General features: G+C 40.0%; 1 protein-coding gene across 4 annotated transcripts in view; it reads left to right on the top strand.

Annotated features, from left to right (window-relative positions):
- SMPD3 (sphingomyelin phosphodiesterase 3) overlaps positions 1-26,015 on the top strand; it is a 288,206-nt gene that overhangs the window by 83,635 nt on the left and 178,556 nt on the right. Inside the window, exon 1 of one of the 4 annotated variants that reach the window (XM_016427762.2) lies at positions 22,070-22,334. The exons of 2 other annotated variants lie outside the window; for them this stretch is intronic. The gene's annotated coding sequence lies outside the window, so the exon portion shown is untranslated. Of the gene's footprint in view, positions 1-22,069; positions 22,335-26,015 lie in introns of those variants that run through there. One more of the 4 variants, XM_056810116.1, reaches the window with a different exon arrangement.

The raw sequence follows: 26,015 nt of genomic DNA, 5'->3' as shown, positions 1-26,015 counted from the left end.
GAAATCATCAAATGAGATAATATATATAAAGCACTTAGCACAGTGCCCATCATGATTACAACCTCTCTAACAAGTCTGACTTCATATCATCCCTCCTGACGCTCCCTACATTATTCTTAGCCAAACTGACTGACTTTCTAATCTCCCTTTCTCTTCCTTCTCTTGCCCCTGTGCCTTTCCATAGGCTGTTCCTCCTTCCAGAAATACTTTCCCTATTCAGTTCCCCTTTTAAGAATCACGAGATACTTTACAAAGCAAGGCTCAACACTACATCCTTTTCTATAGATTTATTTATGTGTGTGTGTTGTAATCCTTCCCCCAATGAAGTGTAAACTCCTTGAAGAGGACAGCTTTTGGGTGTGTATCTTTATATTCCTGACACCTTGCACAATGCCTGGCACGTAGTAAATTTGTTGAATCAATCACTGCCTCTCTGTGATGATGAAATATATATATATATATCTTTGAATTGAAATAAAAGTGGGAAAAAAATTTCATAGTGCCAAATAGACAATATGGAGACATGCGGGCTCCATGAAAATATTGTTAGATAGATTTAGAAGTAGTTAAATAACAGACCCCAAGATTTTACATCAAGCTGAAGGTTGTCTCCAGTAAGAGCCAAAGAGCTCTGTCCTTGGTCCTGTTCTGCTCAATACTTTTAGGAATGATTAAGATGACATAAAGGAGGTGCTTATCAAATGCTTATCAAGATAAAGAAACTGAGAAAGACGTACCTATACCTCCTGACTCTGATCCCTGGACAAAGCCCAGGACAGAACCTGCCAAGAACTGAAGTTCAGAATATGCCAAGTGGACACAGCCTTGAGTCTTCAATCTCAAATGATCTTTAACCTGAACACCTATTAATCATGGTCACTCTGTTAAAACTCTTTCTTTGCAAAAATAAATCATTAAAGGTTAGTAGAGTAAGTGTTATTATTCCCTTTTCCCAGATGAGAAAACTGAGATGTAGCAAGATTAAAGAACTTGTTCACAGTCACCCAGTTATCAATATGTCAAATCTAAGACCGAATCCAGTAGATTCCTATGCCAACACACTTTCCCTTTACCAGCCTACCTCTGAATTTATATACTGTAACTAAATATAATTAGTTCAAGCCAAAAAGGATTTATTGGATGCTTCCTATGTACTAGGAACATCTATTTTATTTCATAGGACCAGAAGAGTAGTTGGGCCAAACTAAATAAGCCCAACTCCTCTTCAGGTCCTATGAAATATGGTATGTGGATGGTCAGGGACTCAAGAGAAGACTATTACTGAGGCTTCTCTAGGCTGTTCTCACTGATGGCCTTTTGTTTTAATTGACAGATCAATAGGAATTTTTTTCTCAATAAGGATCACTTAACAGCATGTTACAAACATTTCCTTTTATTCTCACAAGTAATCCTATGAGATAGGTATTTTAGGTATTACTACTTCCATTTTACAGATGAGGTTGGAACTGAGAGATTAAGTGACTTCAAGTAAGTATCTGAGACTTGAAAGGAAATACCCACTGAGTTTTTGTGTTTCACTCTCTCTGAGCTGGGGCTGGTCATAAGGGAGAGCTGATTTAAAAGATTACCTTCCATTCCCTCTAAGTTATATGAGTGGCTACAGAAGGAAGCAAGGAAACAATCATTTATTGAATGCCTACTGTGTGTCAGGAAGTGGCACATGATTTACACTTTGAATAAAGCAAAGGATTCTAAAAGGTGGAGGTGAAGAGAGAAAGTTTTCCTAACAAGAGGAGAATAGTCATCACTAAGTTTATACAGTAGTTTAAGGTTTGCAAAGCAAATATTACCTCAGTAGACCTTCACAATACCCTGGGGATAAATGTACTATTATTATCCTCATTTTACAGTTGAGGAAACCAAAGGAGACAGACTTTAAATCTCTTGTTAAGTGACTTGCCCAGGGTCACATGAATAGTAAATATATGAGGCCAAAATTGAACTCAGGTCTTCTTGACTCCATGCCCAGAATTCTATCCATTGTGCCACCCAGCTGCCTCTGAGAACTTTGGTTTTGAGCCTGGCTTTGACTCAGAATTCCAAAGTACCTTCCCCTAGTCTCCTACAAATAACTTATCCTAGGAATTTCCTTGGCCTTCCTCATCACTCAGGACATCTATTCTGTATGGCTCACCTCTTTTCTTGATGATATCCCTCGGAATACTTTCTTTATTATAAGTCAAAGGTAATAGCTAATATACTGCAACCCACTTACATCTGGCACATGTCACTCCCTTATCCTCTGAGTCACTATAGCTAAATGATTCCTTATCCATGGCCAACCCGATGATAAGACTCTCTGAACTTAGCTCCACAGATCTCCAGATTGCAAATATACCATCAGCCCCTCAGACTGTCTCAGCTTGATAGGGCCTGTTAGAGTTTGTACCCTGATGGCACAGCCCTAGAGGACCAAGGTCATTTCCCCATCCTTTTAGGCATTAGAGAATGTTTGTGGAAGAAAGATCACTGAAAGAATTAAAATGTAGATCAAAGAAAACACATTCCTTTCTTTATGAAGGCATTTAAGATTGAAAGGGGAGTGAGGAAAAATTTTCCCTTAGCAATATTTTTTATAAAAAGAAACATAATTAGAGATTGGCAAATGCTGCTCTCTAGCTGTTTACTTTTGCCTCCTGTTGATTTGAAAGACTTCATTGACCTTAAATGGAGCCACAGATAAGTAACCAGAGGCATAACTTCTCCTTCCCCTGTGAGCATGTTGTGAATATCATTCATTTATATATTCACCACTAAAACTGGTAAAAATCTTCTGTGGTTAGTGGAATGGCATTTTCAGATGTCAACATTTTTTTCACCCACGAAACAGTTGGCTTTTTTTCACCCCTAAACTAGAGAACATGGATGCTCTATTTTAAGAGCATTAATTAATGCTCCCTTTTAATGATAGTAATTTTAGTTGAATAAAAGAAAATAAAAGACACCTAAAGAAGGAAACAGGTATTTTCACATCCTCATTCAAATGTAACTGAAAGGATTTTTAATATGTTCATTTCTGGCTAATAATAATAATAATAATAGCTAGAATTTATATGTCTTTAAAGTGTAGACAAAGCACTGTCCACATGCTATCTCATTTAATACTCAGATCAACTCTATTAGGTAGGTACTATTATTATCCCCATTTCACAAAGGAGGAAACTAAAGCCGAGAGACTGTTAGTGACTTGCCCACAGTAGCTATGACAAGGCTATACTAAGGTGGCAAAATACACAGAATGAAGGAAGTGAAGGTCTGGTAGGATTCTGGTGCCTCCAGAGTATTGTGTTCATGGGCCATATTTGAGGAAAGACAAGCTGAAATGATGTCCTGCGGAGGGCAGCCAGGATCATGAGGAAACTGAAAACAGTGTCATAGAAGAACTGATCTTTAACCTAGAGAAGAGAAGATTACAGGAACGTGAGAACTGTCTTCAAGTATGTGAAAGGCTATAATACGGAAAAGGAATTTGATTTGTTTTGCTTGACCCAAAGAGCAGAACCAGGAGCAGTGGAAGGGAGTTGCAGAAAGGCAGACTTAGGATTAATGTTGGGGAATGTTTCCTGACAATTTAGATCTATATTGAAAGGACTGCCTCAGGAGTTAGAGTAGGTTCCTCCTCAAAGGAACCTTGAAATAAAGGCTGGAAATTTACTTTGGGGTTAGATAAAGAACCACAGGTGGACCCTTGATTCTGACTTCTTAAGGAGTTTGTGTGACATTCTATAGATGCACCATTCTATATAAAAGGAAACTGAGGCCCTGACCATTTGTCAGTCACATAGAGAGGAAGAGCCAGAATTCCAATGCAGGTCATCTGGCTCCATTTTCAGATCTGTTCTGAAACTGCCTACAGCTCCTGACCTTCCAAGTAACATTTTCTGAAAAAGGTACAGTTTGATGGCCCTTTTTGGAGACCTACCTCCATTTTCCTCTTCAGGGACAAAAGTGTGAGGTGGTTAGCCTGGTGATCTGAATTTTATGGACCAATCATCTGAGCTACTGAAATGTTGTTCATTTTCCTAAGACTACACTGGGACTTAGCACATAGTAAAGTACCTAGCACATAGTAGGTGCTTTATTAATGCTCATTATTATTATTCTTGCCTCATTCTTTTTTTTTAAACCCTTACCTTCCATCTTAGAATCAATACTGTGTATTGGTTCCAAGGCAGAAGAGTGGTGAGGGCTAGGCAATGGGGGGTCAAGTGACTTGCCCAGGGTCACACAGCTGGGAAGTGTCTGAGGCCAGATTTGAACCTACAACCTCCTGTCTCTAGGCCTGGCTCTCAATCCACTGAGCAACCCAGCTGCACCCCTTGCCTCCTTCTTAATCCCATTTTTAAAATGGAATATATCATCTGACAATCTCTTAAAGAGAACTTGGTAGGACTAATATATTCAATGATAACATGAGCTTCAAAATCCTTAGAAGAAAGGAAATAACTGGTCTAATACAGAGTATCTGAGAGACTAAGTTCAAATTCTAACTCTGCTACTTATTATCTGTTTGACTTTGGGCAAGTCACTTTCCTTTCTTGAGGCTTCATGTTCTTCCTCTGTAAAATGAAGGAGTTGGACTAGATGGTCTCTAAGGTCCTTTCCAACTCAAGTGGGAAAGAGGGGATTACAAAGAGCTAATATTCTACAGAGACGATACAAGTCCAATGTTGAACCCCTATATATTACATATATAATATATATGTATTCAATCAAATTATATATATATAAATATATAATATATGTATATATGTGTATTCAATCAACACTTCTGTCACAGGGCTACATTGAAGTTAAGAGAATATCTCCCACACAGTTGCTCAGACTCCCGCACAAACCAGTGGCTCCAAATTTTGTTTGATATGAATGACCTTGTGGCAGGCATAGCTTTGTATTAAGCATGGAGAGTGAACACAGGGTCCTTCCTGACCTTCAGGTCTTTTATTAGGCAGCTGGCCAATTGTCACTATTAAACAAATTAAATTTCATATAGTCCCTTCTGTCTTCCTCTGGAATCATTTTATCCAAGAACTGGAGACTGGGTAGCTCATTGAGAGGGTTTTCTGCCTCATCAAATCAGAATAACATCCTGGATAACAAATATTTATTGTCCCAAATTGAATCAAAGGCTAGATAACAATACGATAAATGGATGGAAAGATGAATGGGGGGGGGGGGGGACACCAACATTAGAAGCTAGTTCTTCTAATCAGGACCTTCTGAAAATTAAGTGATAGTATGTATGAAAAAAACAAGATGATCCTAAAGAGACATTCATTTTGATAATAGCTACAATAACTAGCCTTTATCTCAGTTTAAGTTTTGCAAAACACTTTACAAAGTACTTTCATTTAAATTCTGTGAGGCAGCGTTCATGTTACAGGTGAAGAAGGTGAGACTTGGAGACATTAAGCCATTTATTCCAGGTCACAGAGCTAGTAATCATCGAGGCAGAATTTGAACTCAGACCCTACTAGATGGTATATATATTTGATAGAACATTGAGTGGAAAGTCAGGAAGGCATTAGTTCCCAGGGTAATGGAAGATAGAATGGCAGATACAAAATCAAGCTTCAGATAAAAGAATTCTACGAACATTTGAGGAGATCCAAAAGATGGAAAATGACATGTCTAGGATCATACGTGGCATATGTTAGATCAAATATTTGAACCTTCAACCTTGGCCTCCAAATTTAGTAGCCCACATTGTTCTCAAGATTCTGTCCTCTGAGGGGGTTGGGGGAGGCTGGATAGCTCAGTGGATTGAGAGCCAAGCCTAGAGATGGGAGATCTTAGGTTCAAATCTGGCCTCAGGTACTTCCTAGCTGTATGACCCTGGTCAAGTCACTTAACCCCCATTACCTATCCCTTACCACTCTTCTGCCTTGGGACCAATACATAGTATTGATTCTAAGATGGAAAATAAGGATTTAAAATTTAAAAAAAAATTCTGGCTTCCCACAAGATATTTCTGTTTGGTAACACAATTAGAGATTGCCTATCAGGATAGCTAGCACATGGACTTGAACTTGTCTTATAGTTTATATGTTCCTATAATTGTTTTAAAGCTTCATATTTAAAATTTTTTTATATGTTGGAAACTAAAAACTTTTCTCTGGAACATTTCATAACTCTGAAGGCAACATTTTAAGAATCATGGATAAACATTTTTTAAAAACATTATTTCACTGTGCTAGGTAAATAGTTAATAAAAACAGATTTTCTAAAAATTGGGCACCCATCACCCATACACATATCAAGCTGTCAGAAGAAAAGTACTTTCCCAAGATGTGTGAAATTAGGTCCACAGTCTATTGACTTGGACCAAAAGTTCCATAATATCCAGCATGCACTGCCTGGGGAGGGGGGAAGCAATATCAGATTTGGAACATGGGAAGTATCCAATTAGTTGGATAAATATTGCTTTTCAGAGTCCAGGTCAAAGTCTTCAATGACTCTCTATTTCCTATCAATTAAAATACCAGCTCCTTAGTAATCTCTAACATTTGTTAGCTACATGACCCCATTTGGGGTTTTCTTGGCAAAGATACTGGTGAGGTTTGTCATTTCCTTCTCCAGCTCATTTTACAGATGAGGAAATTGAGGTAAACAGGGTTAAATGACTTTCCCAGAGTCACAGAAATAGGAAGAGTCTGAGGTCAGATTTGAACACAGGTCTTTCTGACTCTAGGCCTATCTAGCTGCCTAACACTGTGGTACCTCTCTATTAATTTCTGGTTTTTTCTTATATAAAGTAAGACCAGAATTTAAGAATGCTTCAAAGCACTGAGCTGTGTCAATTGCCTTGGAACCATTTTTTTTCCTCCATAAAACAAAGAAAATAGAGATGAGATTAAAAGTTTAATTTCAAAGTTAAATTGTAAAAGTTTTGTGTCACTTGGCATGCCTGGTCCTTCTAATGTTAATAAACTTGAATTCAATTCAATTCTACATTCCTCTGCTGACTTGGGAAAAGCAGTGTGGAATAAGGGGCAGGATCCGGGGTTCCGAGTGGGCACGGTTCCCAAACTTCAAATCCCACCTCGGACACTTGCTAGCCATTTGGCCCTGGGGAAGCATCATCCATTTCTCTGAACCTCAGACAGCTCTCTAAGATTGACCTAGTAAGCAGCCAATGGTCTGCCTTCATGGTTATAGCTTCCCCCACATCATCACATGAGCTTCTCATACCTGTTCCTTGGAAATCTTTCCCCTTAGAAAATCAAATGCTTTCAGGGTAAATCCCATTCCGTTGTGCTAGAGCCCATCCTTGCTTTCTCACTGCCGTCATTCTTTGGAAATATAATATAGCATAATATAATATAACGAAACAATATAATATAGCATAATTTAATGTAACATAATATAATGTAATATGATGTAGCATAACATAATGTAGCGTAATATGATGTAGCATAATGTAATGTAACACAACATAATATAATGTAATATACTATAATATAGCATAATGTGACACAACGATATAATCTATCATAATATAACAACAACATAAAATGCTGGAGTATTGTAGAAGATAATATAATTAACATAATATAATATTCTAACCTCGACCGGTTGGAATAAGCTAACATACTATTTGTTGCAGATTGTCAGACCACGACAACTCAAGGACTCTTGATTGAAAAACTGGCCCTACTTGTCCACTGGAAAGAATTCTCATTTGCTCTCTGTGGGTTCTCAGCAAAAAATGGGTTAAGCTCAAATGGCCCCAACCACCTGCTCTCAGGTCTTTAAGTTACGCAGCCAAAGCCCATTAAAGGAAATGACTGGTGTAGTCTGAAGTCAGAGGGTTTTGTCTTTGCAAACGGCTCCCCTCTTATAAAACATAAACACAGCCTAGAATTTACTACTGTTTCTCTGGGGGAGTTTACAGCTGTGGTGGATCAGACAGGACACCTGTTTACAAAGTCCTGGACCACAGGTCCTTGAACTATCATGTTGTGGCAAAAGCTCTGTGGTCACAGGACCTGGTGTGGAACCCAGGTTCTGCTCCTAATTCATTGTTTGACCCTGGACAAATCACTTCATTTCTCTGGGCCTCGGTCTGCTCATCTGCAAAATGGCTGCGAGCCACAAAACGAGATGATGTTTGAAGTCCCTCCTGGTCCTTTTAAATGACGAGATCTTTGGTGGAATGAGTACCAGAGTATTACTGAGTTTTTACAGTGCTTTCCTCATAACAACTCTATGAAGTAGTGCAACAATTTCTATCTCCTTTATTTACACTTGAGAAAACTGGAGTTCTAAGAGGTGGTGGTGATTAGGTCAGTGTCATACAGCAAGTGTCAGAGCCAAGACTCATGCCCAGATCTTCTGACTCCAAGCCTAGTGCCCTGTGTGCCATGCTACTCACCAATCTCTCCATGTCCTCCTGCCTTTGCTTGGGCTTTTCCAATGACCTCTTCTACCTGTCCAACAATCCTCCTTCACTCTACTCAGTTAGCTGGTGGCACAATAGACAGAACGCTAGCTGCTCCTGGAATCAGAAAGACCTGAGTTCAAACCCTACCTCAGACTCTTACTAGTTGTGTGACCCTGGGCAAGTCACTTAACCTCTGTCTCCATTTCCTCAGCTATAAAATGGAGGTGATAATAGTGCCTATCTTCCAGGGATGATATAAGAATCAAATGAGATATCTCTCAAATGCTTAGCACAGTTCCTAGAATATAGTAAGTACTTCCTCGCCCCTCTCAACTTCTGCCTGCAGGGAACACTACAGCTTTGGGGAGCAACTATAGATGCTAATTTAGGGGTTAGTATGAGTAAGCAATGGTAGTAGCAGGGAGTGATGACACCACCCTCTGCCTTTAGTGTGGTGATGGAGGAATCAGTCAGAACGTAGGGTGAAATGGGCCGAATTGGACCAGGTTGCAATTCAGGGGCAGTAGGTAGGAGCGACCAACATTATCATGCTCTGTTTTAGAGCTCTTGCACATTCTAAGTTAGACTTGAGTGGAAATGAATGTTATACAAAATCTTATCACTGTTGACATTTTCATTGTTCCCATTGTGATGAGTGTCATGACTGATAAATCACCTTCAAGAGCATTCATAAATTTGCTGAAAATCTATATCTAATGAACCTCAATGAAAATCCTTGCAAGGCCAATGGTCTTTCCCCCTCTCCCCCACAGAAATGGAAGTCAGGCTTTTTTTTTTAACCTCTTTAATAAGCACCGACTCTTAGAACTCCTTAATCAGAGCTCGGCAAATACAGTAATACAATTATCTCCTGATTACAGGGCAGACTGTCTGGGAAGTTTTTCTTTCCATTTTCTTACTAATGTAATTGAGCAACGTATGTGAAGTCCTAGTTGACACAACTCACTAGCTTTTATTTAAACTTACTCCCTCTTTTAGACTAACATAACTTAAGATGCAAATATTTCTGTCTCACAATGTTCTCACGGTCTAGGCAACGTAGGAAACACAGGTATAAATCTTCCAAGGTTTGGAAGAGTCAATAGCTATTGACAGAGGACAGAAATTATTTTTTTTCTTCCAAGATTCGAACCTGGTTCCACCTCCTCTATGATCCCTTCTCTGGTACTCCCATCTTCTGAAGCATTCCAGAATCAAATCGAACATCTTCCATCTGCCATTTTTTATTATTCACACAAATTCATTTCAATTAAGTTAATATTCATTAGAGCAGACAGGGAAACTTGAGAGTCTAAAGGTCCTTGATTAGACCTGTATTTACTTAATAGGTTTCATTTTTTAAAATGAGGACAGCATTATGGGCCTAGAAAATGCTCAGTTAATATTCATTAATGAGCCAAATTCTCCAAGATGTAAACCACATCCTGAAAATAAATGAAGCACCTTTCTTGGAAGGCCCCAAATTGGGATAACATCCTTTTGTCCGTAATAATGGTTGACATTTATAGAGCCAGTAGTATGCCATTTTAGAAATTAGTGCTTCTATGAATGTGTGTCCTGAAAGGATTTGGACAATTAAAAAAAAGCACCAAAATTAAAACCAGGGCAAATAGACAAAATATATCTCTATGATGATGACTTCATAGAATTTAAATCCATTAGAAATCATCTTAGAGTGCTATAGAAGACCTAGGTTCAAATCATGCCTCAGACACTAGAGATATGATGCTGGACAGATCACTGAGCTCTCAGCCTTGATGTTCTCATCTGCAAAATGGAGGTGATAATAATGGTATCACCTTCCTGACAGGCTTGCAATTTTGCATCTTAAGAGACCCCAGGGCCATATGTGCCTAAGAAAACTGAGGCCAGGGAGCTTAAGTCACTTGCGTAAAGTCATCCAGGTAGCAAGGAGGAGAGATTTCAATGCAAGATCCTCCATCCTCTATCCAACAGCCAGGCTTTCCACAGCTCTGGCAGGCTTCCCTTGTTAGAGATTCAGTCCCAAATCCAGCTTTCCTCAGCACGGGAATGCCTCCCTTGTTATGAGGGGCATAGACTAAACACTGTAGGAAAAAAATGTTTCGAGAACCTTAAACCCTTGCATAAATGGTAGCTACTGCCATTATTGTTGATTTTTCTGTATTCTTCCTGCGTTGAGGTGAAAATCTGAATCGCTTCAAACAGAAAGATTCCATTATTTGCCATTCAGGTGAATTCACCTTAAATCCATTTCCATCAATCACCCAAGGGGGAAGGCCTACCTTAATATTATCCACTAAATTCACATTTATTTGTTATAATCACAATTTGTAATCTTTGCAGAAAAAGGGAGACTTTGTTTCTAGGAGACAAACTTCATTGTTGTTGAATCACTTCAGTCACATGCATCTCTTCTTGATCCCTTTTGGGGCTTTTCTTGGCACAGATACTGGAATGGTTTGCCATGTCCTTCTCCAACTCATTTGGCAGTTGAGGAAACTGAGGCAAACAATGACATGACCTAACTCGCCCAAAGTTACACAGCTAGTTAAGTGTCTGAGGCTGATTCTGAACTGGAGTCTTCCTGACTCCAGGCCCAGAGCTCTATCCACTGCGCCATCTTGATGCCCCTAGAAATAAACTTAAAAACCAAAAACGTATTTTGACTTTTTTCAAAATCATTTTGTGGCTCCTTTGGGAGGCTGTCTGATGATTTGGCATTTTTGTCTTTACCAAAGCTAGTTGAAATGGATACCGAGAGAACAGGACAGAATTTTTACCTTTCTCTGTACCCAGTACTTAGCACACAGGGCCTGGCACCTAATAGGTGTTTATCAACAAACTGATGACTAGGGAAGGAAAAAAGTAGAAAATTAAACTATTTGGGTTTGGGTTTTTAGGAGGCTCTTTTTTTAAGCTACTATGTTAAAGAATGAACAGATATTTAAACTGTTTTATTCATATAAAATTATGTTTATGTTTTCTGGAAGTTTATATAATCATCACAATTATGTTAACAAAATAAACACGGATATTTAACAGTTTTTATTTAGTTAAATGTGGGTTTCTTTTAAAACAAAAATTAAACAGACGCTTCTACCAGGAGGGCAACTGTGAGAAATTTTTTTGCATAGCATCAGGCAAATAGCGGTCTTCCCCTTCCATTTCCTGTTAATTCAGAGTTTAAAAAAGGAGATATCAGGGCAGCTAGGTGACTCAGTAGATTGAGAATGAGGCCTAGAGATGGGAGATCCTAGGCTCAAATCTGGCCTTCGACAATTCCTAACTGTGTGACCCTGGGCAAGTCACTTAACCCTCATTGCCTAGCCATTACTCTTCTTCTGCCTTACAGCCAATGCACAGTATTGATTCTAAGAGAGAAGGTGAGGGTTTAAAAAAAAAGAAAAGAAAGAAGGAAAAAGATATCATCTGATCTCATTTGTTTTGATTTTTTCATTTCCCAGTAGACCTCACAGTATCATAGCATGTCAGAGAGTTGGAATGGATTGTGGAGAGACTAATCCAATTTCCCCATTTTACAAAGGAAAAAAGAAACAGAGAAGCACTTTTCCAAGATGGTGGGATGAATTACCCCAAAAGAAAAAGATATCTTTAATGTAGGCACAAAAGACTATGCTGCTACTAAAATCTAGCTTGCTATCTCATGCAATAGTTTCTAAGAAATCCAGATCGTTCACTGATGTAACCTTTTTTAAAACATCCTCAAGCCAACGTATTTCTTGAGTGTTTCCCCTTTTGCCCTGAAGTCTATCATAATGAGTATGAAAAAGGGATAATTGTTGGATATTTATGTCATAACTAACTCTTCTTTAACAGTTAAGGTCTAGTCCTGGTACCAAATAATAAGAAAATTAGCTGAAGATAGTAAGTAGGGGGCCTACTGTGACCCATTTCTATTTATAACACTTTTCTAAAAAAGTCCCAGGAATATATAATTAGAATTTATGATCCCTATTCCATTATAATATTTTTAGCCTTCACGTGTGCTAAAGCTACCTCAGTGTAGCTTTTTATAACAGAAAAAAATACCCTCCCCAAATTCAATTCTTTTTAGATCATCACGACTGGCACACCAGTTGGAAAATGAAACCTGATTCTATGGTTTATGCTCCCCAAATACCATCTTGGATTCTTCAGACTATGGTGATTTTATTACTTGGCAAGCATAAACCATATTCTCCTTAATGAGTTGCCATGGCCAATGAAGTCATCACCTAGGGTCCAGCTAGCATGTCATCTCTTTTGTAGTTAATTATGCTGGTCTTCAAGCAGCAAACACAAGACCTTCTCCAGTTCTGTGAACCCTGCTAGAGTTATACTCTACTTTAGGTAGTCTTGGAGAATTCTGGGTCATCTCCAAGCCATAATGAGATGTTGGACTAGGATTTTTCTGGGGGGATGATTCATAATCCTATGGGACTATAGAGGATTCATAGTGTAGTATGGAGAATCACCTCCATATCAGAATAAAACCTTGGAATAGTGCCTTTCTATGGGTGTAATCAGAATGAGGTTTTGTTTTTTTTAATTCATTGAATTGGCAACTGAACAAAGCTGAGGGAATATCTAGCATGTGAGAATATAGAATTCAGTCCAAAAAAAAAATCTTGCAAGGTTATATCATAAATAAATATAAATCTAGATACTTTTGACTAAATTCATAAGTTTTTATTAGTAAAGAGAAAGAGAGAAATAAGATTTCCAGCCTATCGAACTTAAAAGTCTCCAGTAGAGGTTGCAAGTCACAGTTCCTGGATTCCACAACTGGATTCAGCAGTGGCTCCCTTGCTGGGCCACTTGCCAGAAATGGCTTGCATAGATATGTGCCAGCTTACCAGCAAGAGAGCTCCTTTCACAAACCCAAAAAGTATCAGACAGAGAGCCTGCTTCACTATCCAGCTTTTTAAGCTCATTCTAAACCCTTCCCCTAAGATTTTCTAATTGGCCAGGGTTTCACTTCAGTCCCTACATGTCACATCCCTTGACTACCGCTGATCAGGAAGCTCCCATGCCATGCTGGCAAATTAAGACCCATGATTCTGTGACCTCTATTAGGTGAGATTTCCAGGATCTGTGGTCCCCTCGATATTTAATTCATACAACTAAAACAGCACATTGAATCTAAGAAGAAATCTAACACCAATCAATGTAATCTTTTCCACCTGGGTTCCAAAAATCAAAAAAGTGATGGAACAAGTCATGACTAGATAGCAACTCCTTTGAAAAAGATCTGGAGGCATTCAATAGACTTTGAACTCAGTATAACTCAACATTGAGCCATGGCAGCCAAAAAAATTAAAATTAAGTTAAAAATTAAACCACATCTAAAAAGTTTAGTGTCTAGGACTAAAAATCCAGATCCCAGTGAATTCCCCCAATGTTGAGACTCCATCTGTAGTATTAAGTTCTTCTTTGGATGCCATACTTTAAGGATTTGGACTACCTAGAGAATCGAGAGAAAAGGGACCCAACATGAAGAATTCTTAACTTCTGGCCATTTGAGGATTAGATGGAAGAACTAGAAATACTTAGCATGGAATAGACAAAGAAGTCTTGGAGAGAATGAGATAGTTTGCTTTAGGACTTAACTGAAGGGTTGACTTCATGTGAAGAGGGTTCAAGCTTATTCTGCTTGCCCCCGGAGAGCAGAGTGATTAGAAGAAATTGCAAAGAGCCAAATTTAGGTTCATTAAAATAATCCTGAGCGGCTAGGTGGCTCGGTAGATAGGAGACCCTGGATTCAAATTTAACCTCAGAATCTTCCTAGCTGGGTGACCCTGGGCAAGTCACTTAACCCTCATTGCCTAGCTATTCCTGCTCTTCTGCATTGGGACCAATACACGGTATTGATTCTAAGAAAGAAGGTAAGGGGGCAACTAGGTAGCTCAGTGGATTGAGAGCCAAGCCTAGAGACAGGAGGTCTTAGGTTCAAATCTGGCCTCAGACACTTCCTAGCTGTGTGACCCTGGGCGAGTCACTTAACCCCCATTGCCTAGTCCTTACCACTCTTCTGCCTTGGAACCAAAACACAGTATTGATTCTAAGACAGAAGGTAAGGGCTTAAAAAAAGAAAGAAGGTAGGGATTTGGGTTTTTTGGTTTTTTTAAGACCCCATTAGGGGATGGGCTGCCTTAGAAACTGTGAGTTCCCCCTTTCTGGAGATCTTCAAGCAAAAGCTAGATGAATGCATATCAGATATGCTTTAGAGGAGAGCCACATTCAAGTGTGAGTCCAGGTAAGAGTAGTGGGATGTTGAGGACAGAGTACTGGATTTGGAATCAGGAAGACCCAGGTTTGAAATCACTCAAACAAATCACTTAACCTAAAGAGGGTGACATGGTCAAAAAAGCCGTCACCTAGTGGCTAAACCAATTCATGCCTCAGTTGTCTCGTCTTCAAAAGAGGTATTATAAGAGGGAAGCTAGGATTGAGATCAGCAGATAGAGAGCCAGACCTGGAGATGGGAGGTCCTGGGTTCAAATTTGGATTCAGGTACTTTCTATGTGACCCTGGGCAAGTAACTTAAGTTCAACTGCCTAACCTTTGTTGCAAGTCTTGGAATCTGTACTTAGTATTGATTCTAAGATAGAAGGTAAGGGTTTAAAAAAACAAACAAACAAACAAACAAAAAAACCTAGGGACAACTAGGTAGCACAATGGATGAAGAGCTAAGCCTGGAGACAGGAGGTTCTAGGTTCAAATGTGACCTTAGACACTTCCTAGTTGTGTGACCCTGGGCAAGTCACTTGACCCCCATTGCCTAGTGTTTCTCACTCTTTTGTCTTAGAACTGATACTAAGACAGAAGGCAAGGGTTTTAATAATAATTTATGAAGAACTTTTATGTATCCAATTAGAGTGTATCTCTCTACACATACAAATCAGCTGGGAAGAGAGAGCTCATTAAGGAGGAATTCACTTAGGAAACAGTCATTTAACTGAATTCACTTTTCCCCTGCAAAAACAACAACAACAACAACAACAACAACAGTTTGTATGTGGGTAAATACCTGGTTAGTTTTAGCTAGAAAACAGTTTGCCACAGTGGATAAAGATCTGGCCTTGAAGTCAGCAAGACTTGAGTTCAAATCTTGCTTCTGATATATTCCAATTCTACAACCCTGAACAAATGAATTAACCTCTCAGTGTTATCAAAGTCAAATAGGAACAGGGACCACTGAACTAGACAAAAAGGTCCCTGAGAGCAACACAAAAGCTCATATTGTCTCTACTTTATTCTGTTTATATTTATTTTGTTAAATATTTTCCAATTTGTTTTTTTTTAAACCCTAACCTTCTGTCTTAGTATTATTTTGAAATTGAAAAGCGGCAATGGATAGGAAGGTCACACATATATGACATATCTGAGGTCAAATTTGAACCCAGATCTTCCCAACTCCAGGCTTGATGTTCTATCTATTGTCCTACCTAGCTGCTCCCCAGCTAAGTTTTTTTCCCGGTTTCGGGGTAGGGGGAGGATTCTGAAGCAGGCTGCATGTTTGACACCTCTGCTCTAGACAACTCTAATTAATGCTAAATTGCAGAGAATGTGCCAACCTACAATGATAAAGTTTCTTTACCTAAAAGTTCCTTTTCTAATAAAATCAGAGTTCTGGTCCCTATGCCTAACATTCTGACATTAGCTGATTTAACTTTTTTGTTGTAATGACAAAAGATTTAGGCTTTTTTGAGACAGCTGGTGGTATAGTGGAAAGAATGCAGGACCTAAAATCGGAAGGTCTGAGTTCAAATCCAGTCCCTGACTTCCCAGCTGTGTGACCCTGGGCAAATCACTTAACCCTAACTGCTTAACTCTAGTCCTTGCCTTTCTTCTCTCTTAGAGTCTATACTAAGACAGATGGTAAAGGTTTAAAAAAATGCTTCTCTCCATCCTTTCAAGGCTATGTTGTTTCCATTGCTGCAGTGCTACAGTATTTATACTTCCTCCAAGGATCACTCTAACTCCTCTTGTGCCATTCTGATGAGCAACCTCCCCAAAAGTTCTCTGTGGAGGCTCCACCCAAAGTTCAGAATGTCCCCTTCTTCTCTCAGCCATTCGTGGGTACTGATGTGGCACTCGGGCTAGCCCTCTTTTACCTGTTACTAGCCTTTTTCCCTGGCAGACTAGATTTCTATTTTTGGCCATATTTGGCCACAAATATGCAAATGCCCAAATTCAAATAAATTGGTGGGTTTCTCTCAGACAACTAGATGCTTGTGAAAGCCTTTGACCTAACTACCTAACTAAACTACTCAGAGATGTGGCCCCAGTGATGAGGATGATGGATGCAAAGAACTCAGAGGGCAGATTAAATAGGTCTCCTAATCGTTCCTTTGGCCCAAAGCCCTAGGCGATGATCAGGATCATCAAAATGGCCCAGGTTCTTCTTTGAGATAGGACCCACTGAGGGGTCCCAGAAGGGACATGGACTTGGGTGTTAGCCCTGAGTTTGAATCCTAATTCTATGCTACAGTAGCATATAATTCTATGCTTTAAGCAATTCTTTCCAGGGTTCACTTTCTAAGGGTTTGTGCTGGATCATCTCTTCATTCTAACGTTCTTTGCTATTATAGAACTGAGGACAGCTGGGTGGCACAGAGTGCCAGGTCTAGAGTCAAGAAGATCTGCGTTCAAATCTGGCCTCAGACATTTGCTAGCTGAGTGACCTAGGGCAAGTCACTTGACCCTATTTGCCTCAGTTTCTCATTTGTAAAATGGGCTGGAGAAGGCAATGGCAAACCACTCCAGTATCTTTGCCAAGTTCGACACAACTGAAAAAATAACTGAATATCTCTAAAGATGCTGAGCCCTAGGTCAAATCCCACTGCATCTATATCTATGTCTACATCTTCATATCTAAGTGAAACCTGTTTAAAACGAACATCTAAGGCAGCCTCTTTTTTTTTTAACCCTTTCCTTCTCTTAATAGCAATTCTGTTATAAGGATATAGGGATTAGCTCCTTGCTACAAAGCCAGAGCAGAAATTTTGCAAGCAGAAGGCTAAGCAATTTAGGTAAAGTGGCTTATCCAGAGTCAAACAGCTAGAAAGTGTCTGAAGCCCTATTTGTGCCCAGGTTATCCTGATTCCAGGCCTGGAGCCCAATGCTACTTAGCTGGCCCTGCAAGGCAGCCTTTTGTAAAAAACAAAAAACAAAAAAAAACATGGGATATTCTAGAGGCTGAAGTTTTCGTCTCAATTTTTTCATTAATTTGCTGAATGTCCCTGGACCGTTTAGTTTCTCTAAGCTTTAGTTTCTTCATTTTTCACTTAGAATGCCTATGTACTGGGAGGTAAGGGGTAGAGAGGAGAGTAAATAAAGGAAGATTATCTGAACATGAAAATAATAATACTTGTCCTGACTAAATTTGCTCTGAATCTCAGTTTCCCCATCTGTAAAAGGGAGATAATATCACTTGCATTAAACAACTTCTGGGATACTAATAAAGAAAGCACCTTTGGAAACCTTAAAATAGTTCAGAAATGTAATTTATAATCATCATCATCCTCATTGTTATTTATTATTATTATTGCTGTCGTAATCCCTTATGCTGTTTTTAAATAAGTTTATAGTGCTCCCTCCATCCCAGTGTGCTTTCTTAAGTTCTTACCCAACTGACAGTGGAGCAAAGCTGCCCTAAAAGCCACAGGGTGCAGGGCATCTGACTAGGAAGGGAATCAGGAACGGATATGCTTTATTAAGGTCTTGATTTCTCTAGAAGTCAGTTCAGAGCAGCATAACTATAAGTGACTCACTCTGGTCAATTCAGTGAGGAGGAAAGCAACTAGGACTTAGGAGAGCTAAAATTGACTCCCAATTCTGCTACCGACTGGCTGTGTGGCTTTGAGCAACTCACTTCTCTCTGTGCCTCAGTTTCCCCAACTTTAAAATAATGGCATTAAAAACCATTTCACAATCAACAGATTCATGTCCTGATTCCCAGGCTTCTGACTAATAGTGGGACCTCACTCATGTCTCTCCGTGGGTAAAACACCCCTCCTTCTACTGGAGAAGCCGAAAGAACCATTCAGAGGAGGCATCTCCTATGATGGGGCTCCGCTCTCTGACACTCGTTAAAAATGAGCATCTGGGAACAGATGAAATATATTTTAAAATGTCCTCAAAACCTGGCATTGGTAGACACATTTGGGAAGCGTGTTCTGAAGGTACCACCCACAAGTGTCCCTAAGCCTAGAGAGGCCCAGGGCCAACAGAAACAGCCATTCGCTCTGAAGCCAGCCACTCCCTCCTCCCCAGGCAGCTTTACAGGCATTTATTCTCCCGAGTTGCTCTAGGCTGGCAGTTGGCAGAGCTCAAAGAGGCCACAGAAATACCTGGTCAAGTGCCTGAAAAGAGGTTTCAGTATTTCAGCCACAGCAGACAGGCCACTGCTTCTTCAGCTCCAGTGACCTGCCTTCCAAATGGTAACCCCAGCCCAGGTCTCTAGGACGATTAGTGTGAAGAACATTAGCGTAATGGCTGATGCCTTCATGCTTATTCTCTCTCCTCCTCCTCCTCCTCTTCCTCTTCCTCCTCTCCTCCCTCTCTCTCCCTTTCCCTCTCCCTCTCCCTCTCCTTTTCCTTTCTCCTTTCCTCTCCCTTCTTCTCCCTCTCTCTCCCTGTTTTTCCTTCCCTCTCCCTCCCTCTCTTCTCCCTTCTCCCTCCTTTTCCTCACCTCTCCCTCCCCCTCTCTCCTCTCCCTCTCTTTTTCTCTGTCTCTTTGTCTCTATCTCTCGCTTTCCTTCCCTCCCCACCTCCTCCTCCTCTCTTCTTTCCCCTCATTCTCTCACTAGCTCTCTTGGTGTCTCTCCCAGAACACACCACACTTATCCTTCCTCTTCAGCAACCCCCTGCCCCTTCTCCCCTACCCTTTCTTTACCTCTGTAGTCTCTCTCTGTGTCTGTCTCTTTGTCTTTATCTCTCTCTTTCTGTGTCTCTGTCTCTAGTTCTGTCTCTCTATCTCAGTCTCTCTCTGAATCTATTGCTCATTATTTCTGCATCAGAAATAATGACTTGATCATTTTATTGAGTTTCTGGTCTTGCTGTCTAAACTATTGCATAGACATAGATGCAAATGATCTTGGTTTTCTGCCTAGCCTGTTCCATGCTTGGCAGCAGAGAGGGTGTTGGGAGAGATGAAAATACTCATTCCTCAAAGGATTTAAATGAAAAAAACCCCAGGATGCTCACCCAATCATGGACTCGTCTGCTCACAGGAAGGGACAGACTGGCACCATCATTACTGTATTGTTTTTGCCAGAATCCCAGTAAGCCCCAAAGGCAAACTAATAAGTGAAACTACAAGTGGCCTTTAAATCATTATTGTTGTTAATGATGCTCACTAATGTTAGTAGTTAACTTTTCTGCCATTTGCCCCCCTCTGAGTCGAACATCATCTTCTAGTTATGCTGACAAGGGCTAAGTTCGCCTAATGAGGTGATAATCACCAACTTAACACATTTCCTTTGGGATTTTATGTAAGCCTAAAGCTTCCAAAACTGGGGCTTGGGAGCAGCCAAGGAGGCTCTCAGGACACCCTGGGTCCAGATGTTCCCAGCCAAGGCTTGTCATACTTCCTTTACCCTCATACTTGGGCTTCTGTGCTGATCTACTAAGACAAGAGAAGAGAAGAGAAGAGAAGAGAAGAGAAGAGAAGAGAAGAGAAGAGAAGAGAAGAGAAGAGAAGAGAAGAGAAGAGAAGAGAAGAGAAGAGAAGAGAAGAGAAGAGAAGAGAAGAGAAGAGAAGAGAAGAGAAGAGAAGAGAAGAGAAGGACAAGGAATATTAAGTGTCTACCATGGGCCTAGCCCTATGTATTATAGATATAATATATAAGCACTATACAAATATGGAAAAAGAAGAAAGTCCCATCTCTCAAGGGGGAAGACAGCACCCAAAAGGAAGCTAAAAGGGAAGGGGGAGGCACAGGTGAGGAATATGGTGAAGTTGGGAGGTACACATCCAAGCAGGAAACAGAATAGATTAAAAGGAAAGGGAAGGATAGGATTTTTAGAGCTCAGCAAAATCTTAAAGATCTCAGTAGACCAACTTCCTCGTTTTACATATGGGAAAACTGAGGCCAAGAGAGGCCCCATGATTTACCTGAAGTCACACAGCTTGCTGGTGACCAAGCAGTAACTAGAACCTAGACTGATTCAGGGATCTTTTAGCACTTTATGCCCCACAAACTAAACCATTTCTCATAAGCATTTGTTTTCTGGCTCCTGGGCTTAGTTCATCTCCTCATTCAACAAAACAATACAATGAACTTTTATTAAGCATCTACTGTTTACAAAATGGAAAACTATGTGGCTCAGTGGATAGAGTGCTGGGCCTGGAGTCAAAAGAACCTGAGTTCAAATTTGGCCTAGGATACTTACTAGCTGTGTGACTCTAGACATGTCACTTAACCCTACTGGCCTTGATTTTCTTATCTATAAGATGAACTGGGGAAGGAAATGGTAAACCACTCCAGTGTCTTTGCCAAGAAAAACTCAGATGGGGCCACAAGAGTTAGAGACCACGGAAGTGACTGAACAACACAACTATACAAAATATTCTGCCAGAAAGTGAAGGAGAGAAAAGGATAACTGAGATGTTGGGGAGGAGAGGCAGGAGGGGTCTGTAACCTGTAGGAACTCTCAGGCTGGTAGAAGAACCAAGACATTAAGATAGAGGAGCCTAATGCCAGCTAGAACAAAAGAGGTAAATAAGGCAGAACAGAAGAGAGGGAGAGAGAGAAAAAGAGAAGAAGAGGGAGGAGGAGAAGAGGAAAGAGAAAAGAAAGGAGAGAAAGAGAAAACATTATTTCTATTAAAACTTCAAAGAACATAATTTTTAGATAGCTCTTGAAAGTTTGCTAAGTATTTTCCTCCCAGAAACCCTGTGAAGTAGTTGGTGTTATCCTCCCCATTTTATGACCAAGAAGATAGAGGCTCAGCCAAATTACCAAGCCATTACCAAGTCACAGAGTCAAGACTAGAACTCAGACCTTCTGACTCTAGATGAGTATTCTTCATTTCCAGGCAGAGGGTACTCAGTCATATGTTCTTTTTGTATAATTAGTAGCACCCAGCACTCTAGGCAGCCAATAAATAGCAACTGAATTGAACTGAACCAACTAGAATTGACTTGAATTAATGGATTCCCCCTCTCTCTGACAGGCAGTGTTATCTTGTAAGGAACTTAAGAAACTAATAAGGAGCTGGCTGTGTGATCTCTGATGGACCAACAACTTCTCTGTGATTCGGTTTCTTCATCTATGAAGTGAGATCCCAATCCAGAGATATTGTTACTCAGATACTCAAAACAGATATTAGACTAACAATACCTCCCCCACATAGGTCTTTGGGTGGCAAATTTCATTTTACAGATAAGGAAACTGAGGCACAGAGGACTTAATTGGCAAACCCAGTATTCTGAGACTAAAATGAGGTCATAAATCTAAAAGTACTTTGAAAAAGTTGAAAGCTCTCTACCAGTATCAGGTATTATTTGGAATTACCATGTGAGTAATTGGTTCCTTTTTTTGGGGGGGTGTACCTTAGGTGGAGACCCTGGCAAAATTAGCTGTTTTAGTCCCTGGGATGCTATATATAATGGTGTGAACATTTGCATAATGCTTCCCAATGGAATGTGTTCAAGGAGTGGAATTCAGTGAAAAAGAATTGGCTCCTGGGTCTGGGCCACTGTTAGCTTTTGAGACACTGCCCTCTTGTGCTCTGTAAATGGCCAACTGTGTAGTCGTCTCCCTGCGGGAATCACGCAACATCTCAGCCATGAATGACAGCCTCTGCCAAGCTTAAATCTGCTATTTAAGCAAGTGCCTCTCTATCTCTACTGCTGCTACCCGAAGAGAAGAGTAACGGGGAGACCGGTGGATTCCAGCTCCTTCTCTAAAGACGGCAGGTTACTTTTTTCTGAGCATGTTCTACATTTGGGAAGGAAAAGGGAAATGATGATGAGTTTAAATGTAGAGAGAACAGCCTAAGAACTGCCTGAGATTATATTCCGATATATTTGGCTGCCAAATGAACCTTCTGATTTTCTCTCTCTCTCTCTCTCTCTCTCTCTCTCTCTCTCTCTCTCTGTCTGTCTCTCCCTTTCCACTTCCTCCTTCTCCATCTTCTTCTCCCTCTCCCTCTTTTTTTCTCTTTAAATTTTCTTATCTATGGCTAGTAGAATCGTGTTTTTGTTATTTTAAGGAAAAGGAAAAACTTGTGGCATAGCAGTGGAGAGGATACCTTTCCAAAAAGTTCTAACTGTTTTTAAAAAGTGATATTCAGACGTTTCCTGTAATTTTAAGGTTTGAGACATTCCAAGTGCATTCCTTTAAGGCAGCCCCATTTATTCACACTCACAACCTAACTGCTATTTTCTATTGATTTAATTCTATTTTGAACAAAAATACAATTTAAATTTAATGCACATTTCGGGGATTGGGAATTGGAGGCTAGGAAGTTGGTTCTATTTAGGGCCAATTGTTTGAGGATATTGTTCTTGACAATACTGTATTTGACGATAATGTCTGGCAAACTTCTCATGACTAACCAGTCCTACCAAAGATTTTTCCATTCCCTTGATGACTTGGAAACAAATGCCAACCTTTGGAATTTCAGGTGAACCCAGTGCCTGACTCCATCTCCTCCCCCTCCAGTTTGAGCCCCCCAAAGTGGCCGTTTGACTTGGGACAGAGAGGTGAGGGCTAACATCTAGGAACACAATCAGGAAATCCCAACTTCACTGACAGGTAGGAGGGTGGAGATCAGGGCTGGGTACTAGGCATAGAGCACTGGACTTGGAGTTAGGGAGGCCTGGGATGTCACACTGACTTTGGAGAAGTCATTACATCTCTCTGCCTCAGTTCCTGATCTCTAACACAAGACAATTGGAGTAAATGGCTTCTAAGCTCCCTGCTAGCTCTCTGACAAAGAGGATAAGATCCTATGAGCTCTTGAAGCCAGATAGTATTAGCCATTCCTTGCTGACACTCCTGAAGTCATTCAGGATAGACACTAGACCCTGGAACTTGGAAATGACACTCTCAAAACACTCAGACCAGAAGCACCTGACCTGGCAGATAAGATATGGCAGCAATTACAGACAGTTCTGACATTGTGGGGAGAAAGAAACAATTTCTTTTTTTTTTAAACCCTTACCTTCCATCTTGGAGTCAATACTGCGTATTGGCTCCAAGGCAGAAGAGAGGTAAGGGCTAGGCAATGGGGGTTAAGTGACTTGCCCAGGGTCACACAGCTGGGAAGTGTCTGAGGTCACATTTGAACCTAGGACCTCCCATCTCTAGCCCTGGTTCTCAATCCACTGAGCTACCCAGCTGTCCCCAAAAGAAACAATTTCTAACCACATACAGCTAGCTTCAAATGATAATAGTAGATTATAAATAATAAATTATTATATTATAAATTATAATATTATTACATGTAATATATAACATAATAAATAAAATATAGAGGTTATTCATAATATTGATACATATAACCTATTAGTGAACAAAATGTAAATATTATAAATAATAAATATTTTCCACACAACTAACTCATCCTTGTAGTTATTTAGTGTGTCACAGGTGTGAGTGTAGGGCAGGGCCAGGGGGTAAGGAGAATATGTTGTATGTGGCTGGCAGTATCCATTACCAGCATTCTGACCCCTGACCCCTCCTGCTCATCACCACAGTTAAATGGCACACAAGAACGAGAGGCACAACTAGTTGAAGTACAACTAATCAAGATAATTCCCATTGCCTAAAATTCCTTCCCCATTCTTCATCATCTCTGTAAATCACAACCATTTAGAAAAGTAGCTGTGACAAACAGAAAAGACAGCTCAGGGGGGCGCTAAGTGGTTCAGTGGACTGAGAGCCAGGCCCAGAGACAGGAGGTCCTGGGTTCAAGTGTGGCCTCAGACACTGCCTAACTGTGTGACCCTGGACAAGTCACTTAACCCTGTTTGCCTCAAAAAACAAACAAACAAAACCAGTGTTCTCATTGTCCTGGCAAACCCTTCAAATCCATGTGATCACTCCCATGTCATAATCAGGCATCAGAGGACTTTAGTGAAGGTCCATATCAGAGAAGGTGCTGAAATCGATAAGGAAAGTTTGCATCACTGAACTCTTAAGAAAGCATAACCTATTAGTGAAAAGGCAACCTCAATTCTGTAAAGGAAAATCATGCCTGACTAATCTGTTAAAAGATTTTCGAAGAAGTTAATTAAGCATGTGAACAAGCGAGACGAGTGGGCTGAAATTATTTAGGCTTTCAAAAAGATTTTATTGGATTCTCCATGAAAGCCTGTTTTGTAACTAGTCCTTCACCTTAGAGTTAAGGAAGTGTCCCAGATAAGTAAAAGGCATGGAGACAGGAAAGGAAGGACTAGGAGAATAGAAGCTCCCTGAGGCTAGGAACAATTCCATCTTTGTTTTATAGCCTCAGGGCCACCCTCATGTTATTATGGCTCTTCAGTTGTTTCAGACTCTTCCTGACCCCATTTGGGGTTTTCTTGGTAAAGATACTGGAGTGGTTTGCCATTTTCTTCTGCAGCTTATTTTATAGATAAGGAAACTAAGGCAAACAGGATAAAGTGACTTGCCCAAGGTCACACATCTAGTTAGTCTGAAGCCAGCTTTGAACCCAGAAAGATGAGTCTTCTTGACTAAAGGTCCAGAGCTCTATCTACTGTGCCATTTAGCTGCTATCCCCAGCATTAACCTCCATGTTTCCAGATAATTATCCAGAGTTCTTCTGGATAATAAAATATCGAGCTAAACAAAGTTAAACTAGCCAGAGTTTATAGGCTATCATAAGACTGTGTGAATGAGCTGAGAAATAGTAGGTGAGTTTTAATATGGTATCTGTGATGGAATATGTTTGAGAGAAAATAACACAACCTCTATTTCTAGAATGGTGGGCCCCAAATAGAGCATAAGGAAATAATTCTGGTATAAATATTTGAGAAATTATAGGTTCTTTTCCTTTTTCTCTGATCACCCTAAGAAATAAACCCAACAGTCATTTCTGGGACAAAAAATATATACATTGTTTTATTACTCCTTGGAAATAATTCCAGATTTTTCTCCCAAATGGTGGATCAGTTCACAGGTCCACCAACAGTACATTAGTGGCCTCTTTTTTACACATCCCCTCCAACATTTGTCATTTTAGCCAATCTTGATAGTTGTAAAACGATATCTCAGAATTCTAAAGTATCTTTGGGGAATGGCTAAACAAGTTGTGGTATATGATTGCAATGGAATACTATTGTGCTGTAAGAAATGATGAGCAGACACATTTTAAAAAACATGAAAAGACCAACGTAAAAATATGAAAAGTAAAGCAAGTGGATCCAAGAGAATATTATATATAGCAACAGAAATTTTGTTTGAAGAATGACTTGGGTATGTCCACCTCCAGAGAAAGAACTGATAGAAATAATCAAGACATACTTATGTGGGTGTACGTGTGTGTGTGTGTGTGTGTGTGTGTTTGTCAAATGATGCCTTCTTTAGTGTGGGGAGGGGAAAGAGAGAGGGAGATACTTGGGAATTTTAATGTGACAAGCAAAGAAACTTTT

The sequence above is a fragment of the Monodelphis domestica genome, chromosome 1 (assembly GCF_027887165.1).
Source record: "Monodelphis domestica isolate mMonDom1 chromosome 1, mMonDom1.pri, whole genome shotgun sequence".
NCBI lineage: Eukaryota > Metazoa > Chordata > Mammalia > Didelphimorphia > Didelphidae > Monodelphis > Monodelphis domestica.
This window is presented reverse-complemented; position numbering and strand designations above follow the sequence as displayed.